General features: G+C 46.2%; 1 long non-coding RNA gene across 1 annotated transcript; it reads left to right on the forward strand.

The window, feature by feature from the left end:
- The first annotated feature begins 6,554 nt into the window (after positions 1-6,554).
- Positions 6,555-11,961, forward strand: LOC309335718. Its single transcript, XR_014153656.1, has 3 exons — positions 6,555-8,432; positions 10,372-11,389; positions 11,820-11,961. It is a non-coding gene; the product is annotated as an uncharacterized lncRNA (long non-coding RNA).
- Positions 11,962-13,963: the final 2,002 nt, after the last annotated feature.

Consider the following 13,963-nt stretch of genomic DNA (forward strand, 5'->3'; position numbering starts at 1 on the left):
TCTCCTTCAGAAATGCTGTCATATGAGGAGCAAAACAGAAGCTAAAACACACCTTCTAGATTAGCCTCTGTAGACCATTTGATGAAACAGCTACATCATGGTACCTTGCACTCTAGTTTTGACAGATTAGAGTAATTATTATTATTATTATTATTATTATTATTATTATTATTATTATCATCATCATCATCATCATCATTATCATTATTATTAATTTATACCCCGCCCATCTAGCTGGGTTTCCCCAGGCACTCTGGGCGGCTTTCATCAAAACACTAAAATACAATAATCTATTAAACATTTAAAGCTTCCCTAAACAGGGCTGCCTTTAGATGTCTTCTAAAAGTTTGGTAGTTATTTTTCTCTTTGACATCTGGTGGGAGGGCGTTTCACAGGGCGGGTGCCACTACCGAGAAGGCCCTCTGCCTGGTTCCCTGTTACTTGGCTTCTCGAAGCGAGGGAACTGCCAGAAGGCCCACAGCGCTGGACCTCAGTGTCCGGGCACAATGATGGAGTAGATTTTATCTGGTTTTAATCTGCACTGACAGGTGGAGCTTTCAGGTGAGTTGAGGCCCACCATTATCAGCAGCAGTTGCACAAACACTTTTTCTTCTTGAGGTTTCGTTTGATGGCAGCAATGGATATATGGCCATGAGTTTGCATTTTCCACAAATGCCCCAAATATTGCATTGTTTTGATATGTTTTTGGGGCAGGGGGAAGATGGTAGCCTCCACACACAAAAAATGTGGGCAATATTTTGGGGGGATTCTGTAAATTGTTGTTGTTTTTCCCCTAGGGAAGAGAGAGAAAGGGAAATCTCAGAAATTGTCCCAGGAAAATGTCTCCTGAGAAATTTCAGCTCAGCTCTAGATTTAATTGCGGTTGATTCCTCAAGGCTTCCTTAAAGCTTCATTGAAGACTTAACTGCAGCAGATTCCTTAAGGCTTCAATGTAGCAATACTGTAAACAGAGAAAGCAGCACTGTCAAGGTTAGAATTCCCAGCTACCTATTTACCCAAACGGCTCATGTTACTTAGTAATTACTAACACTACTGTCCCAAAATCCCTTTGCTTCACCCATCCTATCTGTTGCCCAGGGGGATGCCAAAGTTAGTATCATTTTGGGTACTGATAATTTGGGAAGCAGGGGATGCGGGTGGCGCTGTGGGTTAAACCACAGAGCCTAGGACTTGCCAATCAGAAGGTCAGCGGTTCGAATCCCCACGACGGGGTGAGCTCCCGTTGCTCGGTGCCTGCTCCTGCCAACCTAGCAGTTTGAAAGCACGTCAAAGTGCAAGTAGATAAATAGGTACTGCTCCGGCAGGAAGGTAAACGGTGTTTCCGTGCACTGCTCTGGTTCACCAGAAGCGACTTAGGCATGCTGGCCACATGACCCAGAAGCTGTATGCCGGCTCCCTTGGCCAATAAAGCGAGATGAGCGCCGCAACCCCAGAGTCGGTCACGACTGGACCTAATGGTCAGGGGTCCCTCTACCTTTACTTTAATTTGTGAAGCAAGGGATATACACATATCAAAAAAGGAGGGAGAAGGATAAGGAAATGGTGAAAAAGAACATATTATGAAGTGCAAAAGGAAGGAACTGACTATTGTGGGGGGAAATTCACAATGCTTTCTGATTTGGGCATTCGTTTTAGAAAATATTCTCCTTAAACTGAAATTCAAGAGGAGTGACAGACAGGTAGGGCTGAGCCAAATTTTCTCAGAAAATAATTTTCCGGCAACTTTTGGAGTGTTTCCTCATCACCTCCCCTCCAGAAACTTCCCAAAACTGTTGGAGAATTACAGCAATTCCCCAGAAAACACCAGATGAAATGGCTCCCCCAATTTCACCGTCTGTGAACTGTGAGCACATAAATAATATTGCTGAAGGAAACAATGCGATCAAACCCTTGTCCTTTCAAGTCCTTCTCTCTTGGCTTCCATTACTAAGCTGTGCATTGGATTCAGCCAAAGCTCAAACCAAATTGAGCCAATTCGGGGGGTGGGGTCCAGACTTGTGTCAGGTCAACGCAGCCCTGCGTCAGGGCTGCCCAAAGCGACCCACAATTGTCAAAGGTGGTGGGGTGCAGGACACTGTGATACAGCATCCTACAGGATTGAACCCTTTTACTCTTGGTTGCAGGAGTAACGGACATGCAGTGTCTTTTTTGTCCTAGTCCTCTCTTGACAATCAGAGTTTACAAACCTTAATTAAGCTTTAGCTCAGCCCTTGAATTTATCCAGGACCAGATCCAAGGCAGGTGGTCTCTGAGTCAGTGTGGATCAGGTTGGGTGGGGCTGTACACAGCCATATCTATTACTTCCTTGACCCACTATTATAAACTAACAATATGGCTTCATCCAAAATTAAGATAAAGGTAAAGGGACCCCTGACCATTAGGTCCAGTCGTGGCCGACTCTGGAATTGCGGCGCTCATCTCGCTTTATTGGCCAAGGGAGCCGGCATACAGCTTCCAGGTCATGTGGCCAGCATGACTAAGCCACTTCTGGCGAACCAGAGCAGCGCACGCCAATGCCATTTACCTTCCCGCCGGAGAGGTACCTATTTATCTACTTTCACTTTTTTGGTGTACTTTTGAACTGCTAGGTTGGCAGAAGCAGGGACTGAGCAACGGGAGCTCACCCCGTCGCAAGGATTCGAACTGCCGACCTTCTGATTGGCAAGTTCTAGGCTCTATGGTTTAACCCACAGCGCCACCCACGTCCCTGCAAATTTACCAGAATTTCAAATCCAAAATTACCAGAAGTCAATTTTTCCGAGGGGGGGGGAAGTGCTGGAGAAAATTACCTCCAACACCCCCTTAAAAATTCTGTTGACAAAATGCCCTCCTCACATTTCACCACCTACAAATATGACAGAGAGACCATTTTTGTTCTGTCTTAAGCACAAGGCAGAGTGATCCTATGAAACAAAACACAAAAAAAGCAATGCAATGGAGGAAATCTGCTCATTCCTACATGATCTATCTCGTCGGTCAGAACAACTTTCCCAACTTTCAAACTTTAATCTTCTGCAGATTTGTGACTTCCAAGGAAAATTGCAATTTGAGCTCGGATGATTAGGAAAGCCAAAAGGCATTGTTTTAGTTTTTGCTGCATTCAAATCCAGTTTGTTTTCTTGGATCCAGTCTGTCAAAATCTTTTTGCAGTTCAGTCGTTATGTGAGAAACAGATTTGCCATTAAAATGCACAGTCGTGCCATCTGCATAAGAGAAGTATGGAACAGTAATGACATATCCATGCAAAAGAGAGAAAAAAATCATTAATAAAAAGAGAAAGCAGGAATGAGTGACACCACTCTAGGAGGAGAAGGAGAGGATGTAACACTGACACCTTTGACTGACAAAGAGAGGAGGGAGACAGATTGGTGTCTGTTGGATAAGAGTTGGCTCCCTGACAGAAGAGAGACTGAAGCACAGGGAACCTGCCTTCTCTAGAAAGAAAAACGCTAAGGGGCATCGGGCTAAAAGTTTCTTCTAAGCTGAGAAGATTTGCTTTTGCTGAGTCACACTCACCTGTCGCTCATCCAAAGTCTGTTTCACTTTTTACCTTCACTACGGTTAGAGCTACCATACGTCTGGGTTTTCAAAGGCTCAACAACTTTCGGGGGTGTCTTGAAATATGGCAAGCCTAACTATGGTGGCATTTCATAACATTTTATTAGACGGGATCAGAAGGTCGGCGGTTCGAATCCCCGCGACGGGGTGAGCTCCCGTTGCTCGGTCCATGCTCCTGCCAACCTAGCAGTTTGAAAGCACACTAGTGCAAGTAGATAAATAGGTACCACTCCAGCAGGAGGGTAAACGGCGTTTCTGTGCGCTGCTCTGGTTCACCAGAAGCGACTTAGTCATGCTGGCCACATGACCGGGAAGCTGTATGTCGGCTCCCTCGGCCAATAAAGCGAGATGAGCGCCGCAACCCCAGAGTTGGTCACAACTGGACCTAATGGTCAGGGGTCCCTTTACCTTACCTAAAAGCAGAGGACGAAGACCAAGCAGAGAGGCATCTCTGCAAAGTCTATGCATTATTACACTGTGCGACACAACTGGCGCCTGAATCACAGTTCCTTTTGCTATTTTTTTTTAAATGGAAACTTCTTTTATAAACCATTTTACGTTTATTTAGGACCCTAAACCTATTCGCCAGGAAGTAAGTTACCACTGAGCTCAGCCGGGCTTACTTCTGAGTAAACATGTTCGAGACTCGGCTTCAAATATTCAAAGGGGAGGGATGTCGCTAGGAAACAATTACTACAGGCAAAGTGCCACTGGTCTCAAGGTTATGACAGTATTTAAAAATACAACAAAATATTACAAGTGGGTACAAATGTTTTGCAGCAAGGCAGAAAAAAAAGCCATAGCACTGATGAATTATTGATCTCCAGAGTTTCAGCTCATAATTTATTGAGTTAGTTTACGTAAGATTAGGGGGTTGGGGCGGGGGTCTGAGGAGGAGGGAATTTTTTTTTTGGTCTCCTTTTATCTATAAACAAAAAGCTTTGGAATATTTAGGAAGAAGCAAGGAAGAGTTCCAGGATTAGCCCGCCCCCTCCTTCAGTTTAAGAGAAGAGACGGCTGTGGCGTTCGTACGGAGTCCCCGGCCGTCTCACACCCGTACACCACTAATCCGCTGCCACCAACCAGGTCCTCCCTGGTAAAATCACTTCAGTCTCAGTCAGCTTTTCAATTCATAAAGAAGAGTGTATTTTATTTCAGACTTAAAACAAACTATTACAGCATTCCAAACAGTGTTCCTCTTTACTTTCTTAGTCTTATGTTCCTCTCTCTATCTCTGCTACCACCCCACACTCAAGGACCAACTGCCCTAACTGTCTCTCTATTACCAACTGCCTTTCCCAACCAGCCAACCCACCCAAACTAACCAACCGCCCACCCACAACTCCCAATGAACTAACTCAGAACTCCTCCCAGAACTCCTTTATAGACCCACTGACTCCACCCCCCTGGGTCCTGTCTGTGCAACCTATTTAACTATTTCCCCTCCAGCACTCTCTCATATATGGTAACGTCACAACGGCACTTACAAATTCTCTCGTGCACCAAACAGGATGCAACACTGCAAACAGGAAGCTTATGTGGTCTGGCATATTGTGCTCACTTTAGGGCAGATCCTCACCATGACAACCCCCCCCCCCAAAAAAAAAGAATCATGGGAACTGTAGTTTGTGAAAGATGGTGAGAAGTGGAGCTCTCTAAGGTGTTATTATTTTGGAAGGTCTTTCATGTTTGATGCTTCATTATGTTTTTATATGTGTTGGAAGCTGCCCAGAGTGGCTGGGGCAACCCAGTCAGATGTGCGGGGTATGAATAATAGCATTATTATTATTATTATTATTATTATTATTATTATTATTATTGAAGGCCGCATACAGCATACTATTAGAATGAGAGACGAAAGATGAAGAGTTAAAATCAGTTATGATTAAATGGGCACAAGATGTAGGTCACAACATTATGATGGAAGATTGGGAAAAATTATGGAAAACTGATTTAAAATTTACAGATTGTTCCCTATTGAAGGAGAATTACATGGAGATGATGTACAGATGGTACACAACACCAGTGCAGTTAGGGGAAATGTACAAAACTAGTTCAAATGTATGTTGGAAGTGTAAGGAAAAGGAGGGGACATTTTATCATATAATAATAATAATTTATTATTTATACCCCGCCCATCTGGCTGGGCCTCCCCAGCCACTCTGGGGAGGGATTGTATGGTAATATGTGGTGGGATTGTAAGGTAAGGTAAAAAAATTTGGGAAATGATTTACAACAAATTGAAGAAAATGTTCCATTTAACATTTGTTAAAAAACCTGAAGCATTTTTATTAGGGATTGTAGGGAAAGATCTGCCAAAAAAGCTGAAAAACATCTTCATGTAAGCAACAACGGACGCAAGAGTTTTAATAGCACAAGGAGGGAAGAGTGAAGAAACCCCAACTAAAGAATCATGGGAAGAAAAATTGATGGACTATGCACAACTGGCAAAACTGACATACAAGCTACGGGACAAGGATAACTGTGACTTTAAAGATGAATGGGAACCCTCTGCAAAGTATTTGAAGACGCAACAAAGCAAACTGGACTCCTTGGCTGGTTTTGAATAAACACTCACAAACTTTTTATTGATAATAATCAGCTAAATAGTTTGAGGATCTATACAACCGTGTAACATGCAGAAAACAGCACTTTTAGAGAAATCAAAGTCTGGAACTGGAAGTCCGGGGCTGGGGGTGGGTGGGTTCTGTGGGGGGAGGGAGGGGGAGGGAGGGGGAGGGAGGAAAAATGGGGGGGGGGAAATAAGGATGATATGTTTCTGGATATGTTTTGTTTTAATTTTGAATAAAAAAGTTATTTTAAAAATTCTTATTCTTATTCTTATCATCAGCATCCCTATTTTCATTGGAGAAACGTTGGAAGGTATGCTCAGTTCCCCACAGCAGGTAAATTATACCCTTAAAACAGAGCAGATACTTAACATAGCAAGACCTGTTTTTTATTTCAGCCTATGTGTAAAATCCAACTCTTCCTTTCCTTGATCCTGGAGAATAGCCCAACTACTGATCTAAATTTAGGAAAACATGGAGAAAGAATATTGCTTTTATCGTTCCTTGACTCTGAGCTAAATTCTGGTTTTGGAAGAGCAGTGAAATCAATGAGAATGGCGTATGCGACATCCAAAGGAAAAGTTTGGACCAGTTTTCGGAATTACAGATCCTTAACTGAAAGTCTAAAGATGTGGTAGCCACACCCAATGTTCCGAAAAGTCAAAACACCACAACAAAGTTACGAAGTTTAATGCAGAACATTTGTTTTTCTCTTTTCTCCAAACTGTAAACTCTTCTCCAGTAACATACAAGCGAGTGTGATGGTTCAGTGCATTCAAGGACCAAGCAAGTTCCTAGAATCTGCCAGTCCATTCAGTTCCTTGTAGGGGGGAAATGGACCCCGGGAAGTCAGATACATAGCTGTCAACTTATAGATTTGAAAATAAGGGACCAGCAGCCAAAATAAGGGATTATCCGAAAACAGGTTATGTTCAACTTCTGAGCCCCTCCAAGCCACAGGCAGAAAGCCCAGCCAGCAGCCAAACAAAGCCTCAAGCGGTGGTTCCCACAGCACAGCAACCCAGCAAAGGGGATGCAGCAAGGAAAACCACCGTCACCTCTCCGCTGGGAAGCTCTGAGCAAAGGCGAGTCCCCAGGCAACGCAGCTGATTTGATCGGCACAAGGCATGCAAGCTCCACCCCCCCAGTCGTTCTTAGACTCCTTATTGGGTGAGCAACGCAGCCAAGCAACACAGTTGGAGCCTCCCTCCTCCCTGGCCGGCAGGGAGGGAGGGAAAAGAGCTGCTTCCTTTGAAACCCGGGAAATTTAAGGGACATCATCAATAAGGGACAGCAGTGGGACACGGCGCTGGGATAAGGGACTTTCCTGCCAAATAAGGGACGGTTGACAGCTATGGTGAGATACAGTAGAAGAAGAGGTTGTTGCTGAATCTGGAAAACGTCCTGGCAGTGAGAATCAGAGCAGAGCAGAGCATATCAAAGGAAGCTGAGCAAGAAAGAAAAGGTAACTGGGCCAGCAGGTCAGAAGGCTTGTTGGCGTGGGGCATGGCTCCCCGGTTGAGCATGTCCTTTGAATGTTGAAAGCCCCAGCTCCAACCTCTAACATCTCTTCCCGGTAGGACTGGGAAACAGTTCGCCGAAACTCTGGAGAGCCATTGCCAGTCAGCATAGACAGTACTGAGCGGGACGGGCCAAAGATCTGACTCATCGTAAGGCAACTTCCTCCATTGCGTTGCTGTTTACTAGCTACGTTAACAGGCACCATCCAATAGGGGGCCATCACACACAACCACCTTTTAGATGGACCATAACTGTGGGATAAGGGACGCGGGTGGCACTGTGGGTTAAACCACAGAGCCTAGGACTTGCCGATCAGAAGGTCGGCGGTTCGAATCCCCGCGACGAGGTGAGCTCCCGTTGCTCGGTCCCTGCTCTTGCCAACCTAGCAGTTTGAAAGCACGTCAAAGTGCAAGTAGATAAATAGGTACCACTCCAGCGGGAAGGTAAACGGCGTTTCTGTGCGCTGCTCTGGTTTGCCAGAAGCGGCTTAGTCATGCTGGCCACATGACCTGGAAGCTGTACACCGGCTCCCTCGGCCAGTAAAGCGAGATGAGTGCCACAACCCCAGAGTCGGCCACGACTGGACCTAATGGTCAGGGGTCCCTTTACCTTTACCTTTAACTGTGGGATGCTAGCATCCAAAATGCATATGTCAAGGGTTAATTGCAAGAGCCGTAGAACTCTATGACGCCATACACTCTGTGGCAGTTATTTCAGTTATAGCAGTTAGTAGCTAACAGTCTTTAGCAGTTAGAGCAGCAGGTATGTTGTGTTGTGCTGTTGTCTGCCTCAGAGTTAGTCTGTAACAGTTTAAACTATGTAAGACGTCTTAGTCTTAGTAGCATACGTATCAATCACCTGCACAGTATATTTAATCTGCAAGAGCACCAAGAAAATGTTATACAGTGGTGCCTCGCAGGACGAAATTAATCCGTTCCGCGAGTCTCTTCGTCTTGCGGTTTTTTCATCTTGCGAAGCACGGCTATTAGCGGTTTAGCGGCTTAGCGGCTATTAGCGGCTTAGCAGCTTAGCGGCTATTAACGGCTTAGCGGCTTAGCGGCTATTAACGGCTTAGCGGCTTTAAGAAAAAAGAAACAAACTCGCAAGAACTCACAAGACGTTTCGTCTTGCGAAGCAAGCCCAAAGGGAAATTCGTCTTGCGAAGCACCTCAAAAAACGGAAAACTCTTTCGTCTAGCAAGTTTTTCGTCTTGCGAGGCATTCATCTTGCGGGGCACCACTGTATGTTATTTAAACTTTAAAAGAGAGTGTCTTGCATAGTTTTCATAGGAGGGAACTAAGTAAAGGGTCAGACGACCCAGGGCTGACTTCCGCAAAACTCTGCTAAATGAGAGTTTAATTCCCACAGTAACTGACTAGTTCAGCAGCTGAGAGTGATGCATTTGCTTGAGGGGGAGGGAATGCAATGCTTAATTCAGGCTTCCTCATCCTCGGCCCTGCAGATGTACAACTCCCATGATCCCTAGCTAGTAGGACTAGTGGTCAGGGATGATGGGAACTGTAGTCTCAAAACATCTGGAGGGCTGAGGTTGAGGAAGCCTGGCTTAATTGATCAGACTGATCCATTTCAGACCAAAATCCTATGGTCCTCCAGAGGGCATCCTCAAGGCCACTGGGTATTGTGGACCTGTCCCTCTATGGATGGAGAAGGAGGACAAACGTTGGAGAGGAAGAGCCACCCTTGGAAGGCCCCTCAAAACCAGAGCAAAAAGAACCATGACTGCTACTCCCTTGTACTTAGAGCTCCAATGATGGAGACAACAGAAAGAGGAGCATTTGAGGGGTAGGCACGGGAAGCTTTGGATCTACTGGATTCCATGCCCCTTCCATGCTCTTCACATGCCCCCAGAATGGGGAAAAAATTATGCCAGCCCTGGGATGCTTAGTCCAATGAGAAGGGCAATCTCAGAAAGAGGAGGAGGAGGAGGAAGGAGGAGGAGGAGGAGGAGGAGGAGGAGGAGGAGGAGGAGGAGGAGGAGGAGGAGGAGGTTGATGTGGCGATCACACAGGGTCCCCGGACGTTTAACGGTCTATTGATCCCTGTGCCACCACTGGGCTCGCTTCCCCGCTGCCACCAACCCGTTACTCTCGGGTAAACACTGAGTCCAGACAGTTGTTAAACTTGAACCAAATAAACAAATTAATTTTATAAACATTAACAAGTTTATGGTTTCTCAGAAAATATTCCTGACAGTATCTTAACTTTAGTTTCTTTACCGGCCTATACCTTCCTAATACCTTCTGACTGATTATATCAACTGTTGGACTGACTCCTCTTAACAAATTCTCTCTCACATCAGACTAGCCCAACCCACAGACTTAACCTCTCCGTCTCTTCTCTAACCCCAGACTGACTTCTTAACCACTCTAACTCTAACTCCTAACTCCTCCCCTTGGGTTCCCATTGGTTAGTTATTTTACAGTTAGTTAACCCTTTCCTTATGAACCCAGTATGATGTCACACACCTAGGAGGGCAAACGCCACAGTTGAAAACAGGAGAAGCAAGTGAGAAGATGGTCTTCTTTCACCACCACCACCTTCCAAGTTGCCTGGCAGGGTTTGGGGTTGGCTCTTCAGCCAATAAGAGTGCGGCATCCTTTGAATGAAAAAGGCACCCCGCTTCATCAGGAAACATGGCAAACAGTGTCTAACAAGAGACATTCACCCTTTTTTCTTGCAGACTAGGAAATTCCTCTTCAAAAGCGATGCTTGAAACAACACACAAGCCAGCAGATGCCTTCTCATCAGGAGGTCCATTCCGTAGGATGTCGGCATCAAGCCTTTAGTATGACAGCACCTACGCTTTCAAACTCCCTCCCGTTATGTATCAGGCAGGCTCCCGTCTCTTTTCGTTGCCCCCTGAAGACCTTCCTTTTTTTTTCAACAAGCCTTTTTAAGTGGAGACATTTATCCCAGACTGTCCTGTGTTGGATTCGAAATGGTTTTTACACATGAAATCATTTTTAATTGTTTGCATATACGGGGTTGTTTTTAATTATTTTTATTGTTGATGTTTTCACTGCGAAATCGCTTTGAGATATTTTACGGGAAGCGATTCATCAATTGAATCAAAATAAAAACAAAATAAAATGATCTCTGAGAAACAAAGAAACATGCTCCTTTCGTAAGAAGCTTACTTTATTCACAAGCAGATTTCAGCAGATAGACTGATCAGCTCAAGCTCCTATGGTGCAGCAGTTACGATTTCTTTCAGCGGGTGGCAACTCTGCTTAAAAACCAAAGCTGTATGGGTGCGAAGGGATCTCCACAGAGAACTCTGCAGAGAAATCTGTTATCTTCCTCCCTCTTTCCTGCTGCCCGGTCCACAAGAGCTTACATTTATTGCACAGGACTGGCCCTTACTTTTAAAATGGAGACTCATATGGAGTACAGGATCAGGTTTAAGGTGCTGGTTTTAACCTTTAAAGCCCTATACGGCCTCGGACTCTCATACCTATGGGACCGCCTCTCCTGATATGTCCCACGGAGGAACTTACGATCTTCAAACAAAAACATCTTGGAGGTCCCAGGCCACAGAGAGGTTAGGCTGGCCTTAACCACAGCTAGGGCTTTTTCGGCTGTGGCTCCGATTTGGTGGAACGCTCTGTCACAAGAGACCAGGGCTCTGCGGGACTTGACATCTTTCCGCAGGGCCTGCAAGACAGAGCTGTTCCACCAGGCCTTTGGCCAGGGCACCAGTGGCGTAGCGGGGGGGGGCAGCCGCACCGGGCACAACATTTGGGGGGGGCGCTCGCACTCACAGCTCTCTGCCCCTACCTGGCTCACTCTCTCTCTCTCACTGCAGTGCTGGCTGTGCGAATCCGATCCGAGCTGCCGGGTCGCCGCCCACTGTGGAGGGGGAGGGTGCCAGGCGTGCGTTGCGGTGCGGAGAGAGAGCGAGGGAGGGACTATCTGGTGGAGGGACAGTGCAGCGGCCGCCCAGCGCAGCGCTGAGCGCGGGAGAGAACCACACCCGACCAGCCCAGGCAGCAGCAAGAAGAAGCTGGCAGCGGCGGCAGGTAAGGGGTTAGGGGCGCAAATTACTTGCCTTGCCCCGGGTTAGGGGGCACAAATTACTTGCCTTGCCCTGGGTGCTGACAACCCACGCTACGCCGCTGCAGGGCACAGCCTGACTCCCTCCTTTGGCAATCTTCACAGAACTCTACCCCAATGGTTGCCATCAATTTGATTTGAATTAATTTTATAATGAAATGATTTTAGAATGTCGTATTATTTAATTGTTGTTAGCCGCCCTGAGCCCGGCTTCGGCTTTGGGAGAGCGGGATATAAAAATAATAATAATTATTATTTTTTATTATTATTATATGCTCAGTCACACATCTCTTTCCTTCTATCAGGCCCCAACTGTTTTCTTAATCATTTTCTTTCACCTTATTGGAAGCCAAGGATGGAGAAACTGTGGCCCTCCGGATGTTGTTGGAGCAGACCCAACTCCCATCAGGCCCAGTCAGCCTGCTTTGTTGTTAGGGGTGATGGGAATCATCCAAAAGATGACTGATGTGGCACACTTGCCATAAATAAATGCTGCTTCAGTGGAACATGGTTGAGATTGAGCCCATGGCTGCCGTATGAACATTGTCCCATTATGCTTCTGAGAAGATCTGGGTCAATGGCCCATCTACCCGTATGTCCATGGGATGGAGGAGAAGTGCCAAAATATTTGGGGGAGGGGCAAGGAAGCCCCGCCCTGCACAATCAATCACATGATGCTGCGCACACACACCATTTGAATGACAATACCCATTTTATTAGGGACGCGGGTGGCGCTGTGGGTTAAACCACAGAGCCTAGGACTTGCTGATCAGAAGGTCGGCAGTTCGAATCTCCACAATGGGGTGAGCTCCCGTTGCTCGGTCCCTTCTCCTGCCCACCTAGCAGTTTGAAAGCACGTCAAAGTGCAAGTAGATAAATAGGTACCACTCTGGCGGGAAGGTAAACAGCGTTTCCGTGCGCTGCTCTGGTTCGCCAAAAGCGGCTTAGTCATGCTGGCCACATGACCCAGAAGCTGTACGCCGGCTCCCTCGGCCAATAAAGCGAGATGAGCGCTGCAACCCCAGAGTTGGCCACGACTGGACCTAATGGTCAGGGGTCCCTTTACCTTTACCTTTTTACCCATTTTATAAGGAGGGTGGAGAAGGGACCTCGGCCCCTAGGAGTTGGCTCCTATGGGATGCACTGGTGGAAGAAGGGGTGTGTGGTGGGTGCGGTCCTCCTTGGGTGTCATCCCTGGGGGGGGGGTGTGACATCGCTTCTGATGGGATATAGCTAGAGCTGTGCACAAAAGTCTTCCTCAAACCCTCCACTCGCCAACACTTTTCTCAAGGATGAGACTCAGCTTTAACACAGTGGCAATAGCAAAGCTTCTTTCTTTCTCCCTAAGGTGCTTAAAAATAACAATAATCTGGCACTGTGTTGTAATTAGGGCAATATAATAAGTAATTTAAAATTAAAGAGTTGAGGCGACAGTTCAGCATTAGAATCTTTAAGGGGGGGGAATGTTCAAAATAAATCTGAAGCCGTAGGGATGAAGTCTATCATTAGATGCCTTCTTTTAGCATTGCTAATAATTTCCCACCCAGGCTTGAGCCTCACTGAGCTCCTTGGGTTGCTGTTAAAAGGCTGGAAAGAAATGTTTTGCCTCCTTACCCAATCGTTCTTTTGTTGGTGGTTTACCCTTCAGTGAAATAGGCTTACTTATGCTACAACTTTGGATTGAAATGGCATAGGGCAAGATCAGCGCAGTAATGAGGACCCTCATAAGGGGCCTAATGTGAGAATTAGCTATGGCATGTCTTAAGGATCCAGGCTGGAGTCTCTTATCCCATACCCTCCAACATTTCTCTGAAGAAAATAAGGACATCCTATTCCATATTCATAAATTTTATTTATTTATACCCCGCCCATCTGACTGGGTTGCCCCAGCCACTCTGGCTTCCAACATATGTTGTTGTTGTTTAGTTGTGTCCGACTCTTCATGACCCCATGGACCAGAGCACGCCAGGCACTCCTTTCTTCCACTGCCTCCCACAGTTTGGTCAAACTCATGCTGGTAGCTTTGAGAACACTGTCCAAACATCTCGTCCTCTGTCGTCCCCTTCTCCTTGTGCCCTCCATCTTTCCCAACATCAGGGTCTTTTCCAGGGAGTCTTCTCTTCTCATGAGGTGGCCAAAATATTGGAGTCTCAGCTTCAGGATCTGTCCTTCCAGTGAGCACTCAGGGCTGATTTCCTTCAGAATGGATAGGTTTGATC

Source organism: Podarcis erhardii, assembly GCF_964252035.2.
Source record: "Podarcis erhardii genome assembly, chromosome: 1".
In the NCBI taxonomy this organism is placed as follows: Eukaryota; Metazoa; Chordata; class Lepidosauria; order Squamata; family Lacertidae; genus Podarcis; species Podarcis erhardii.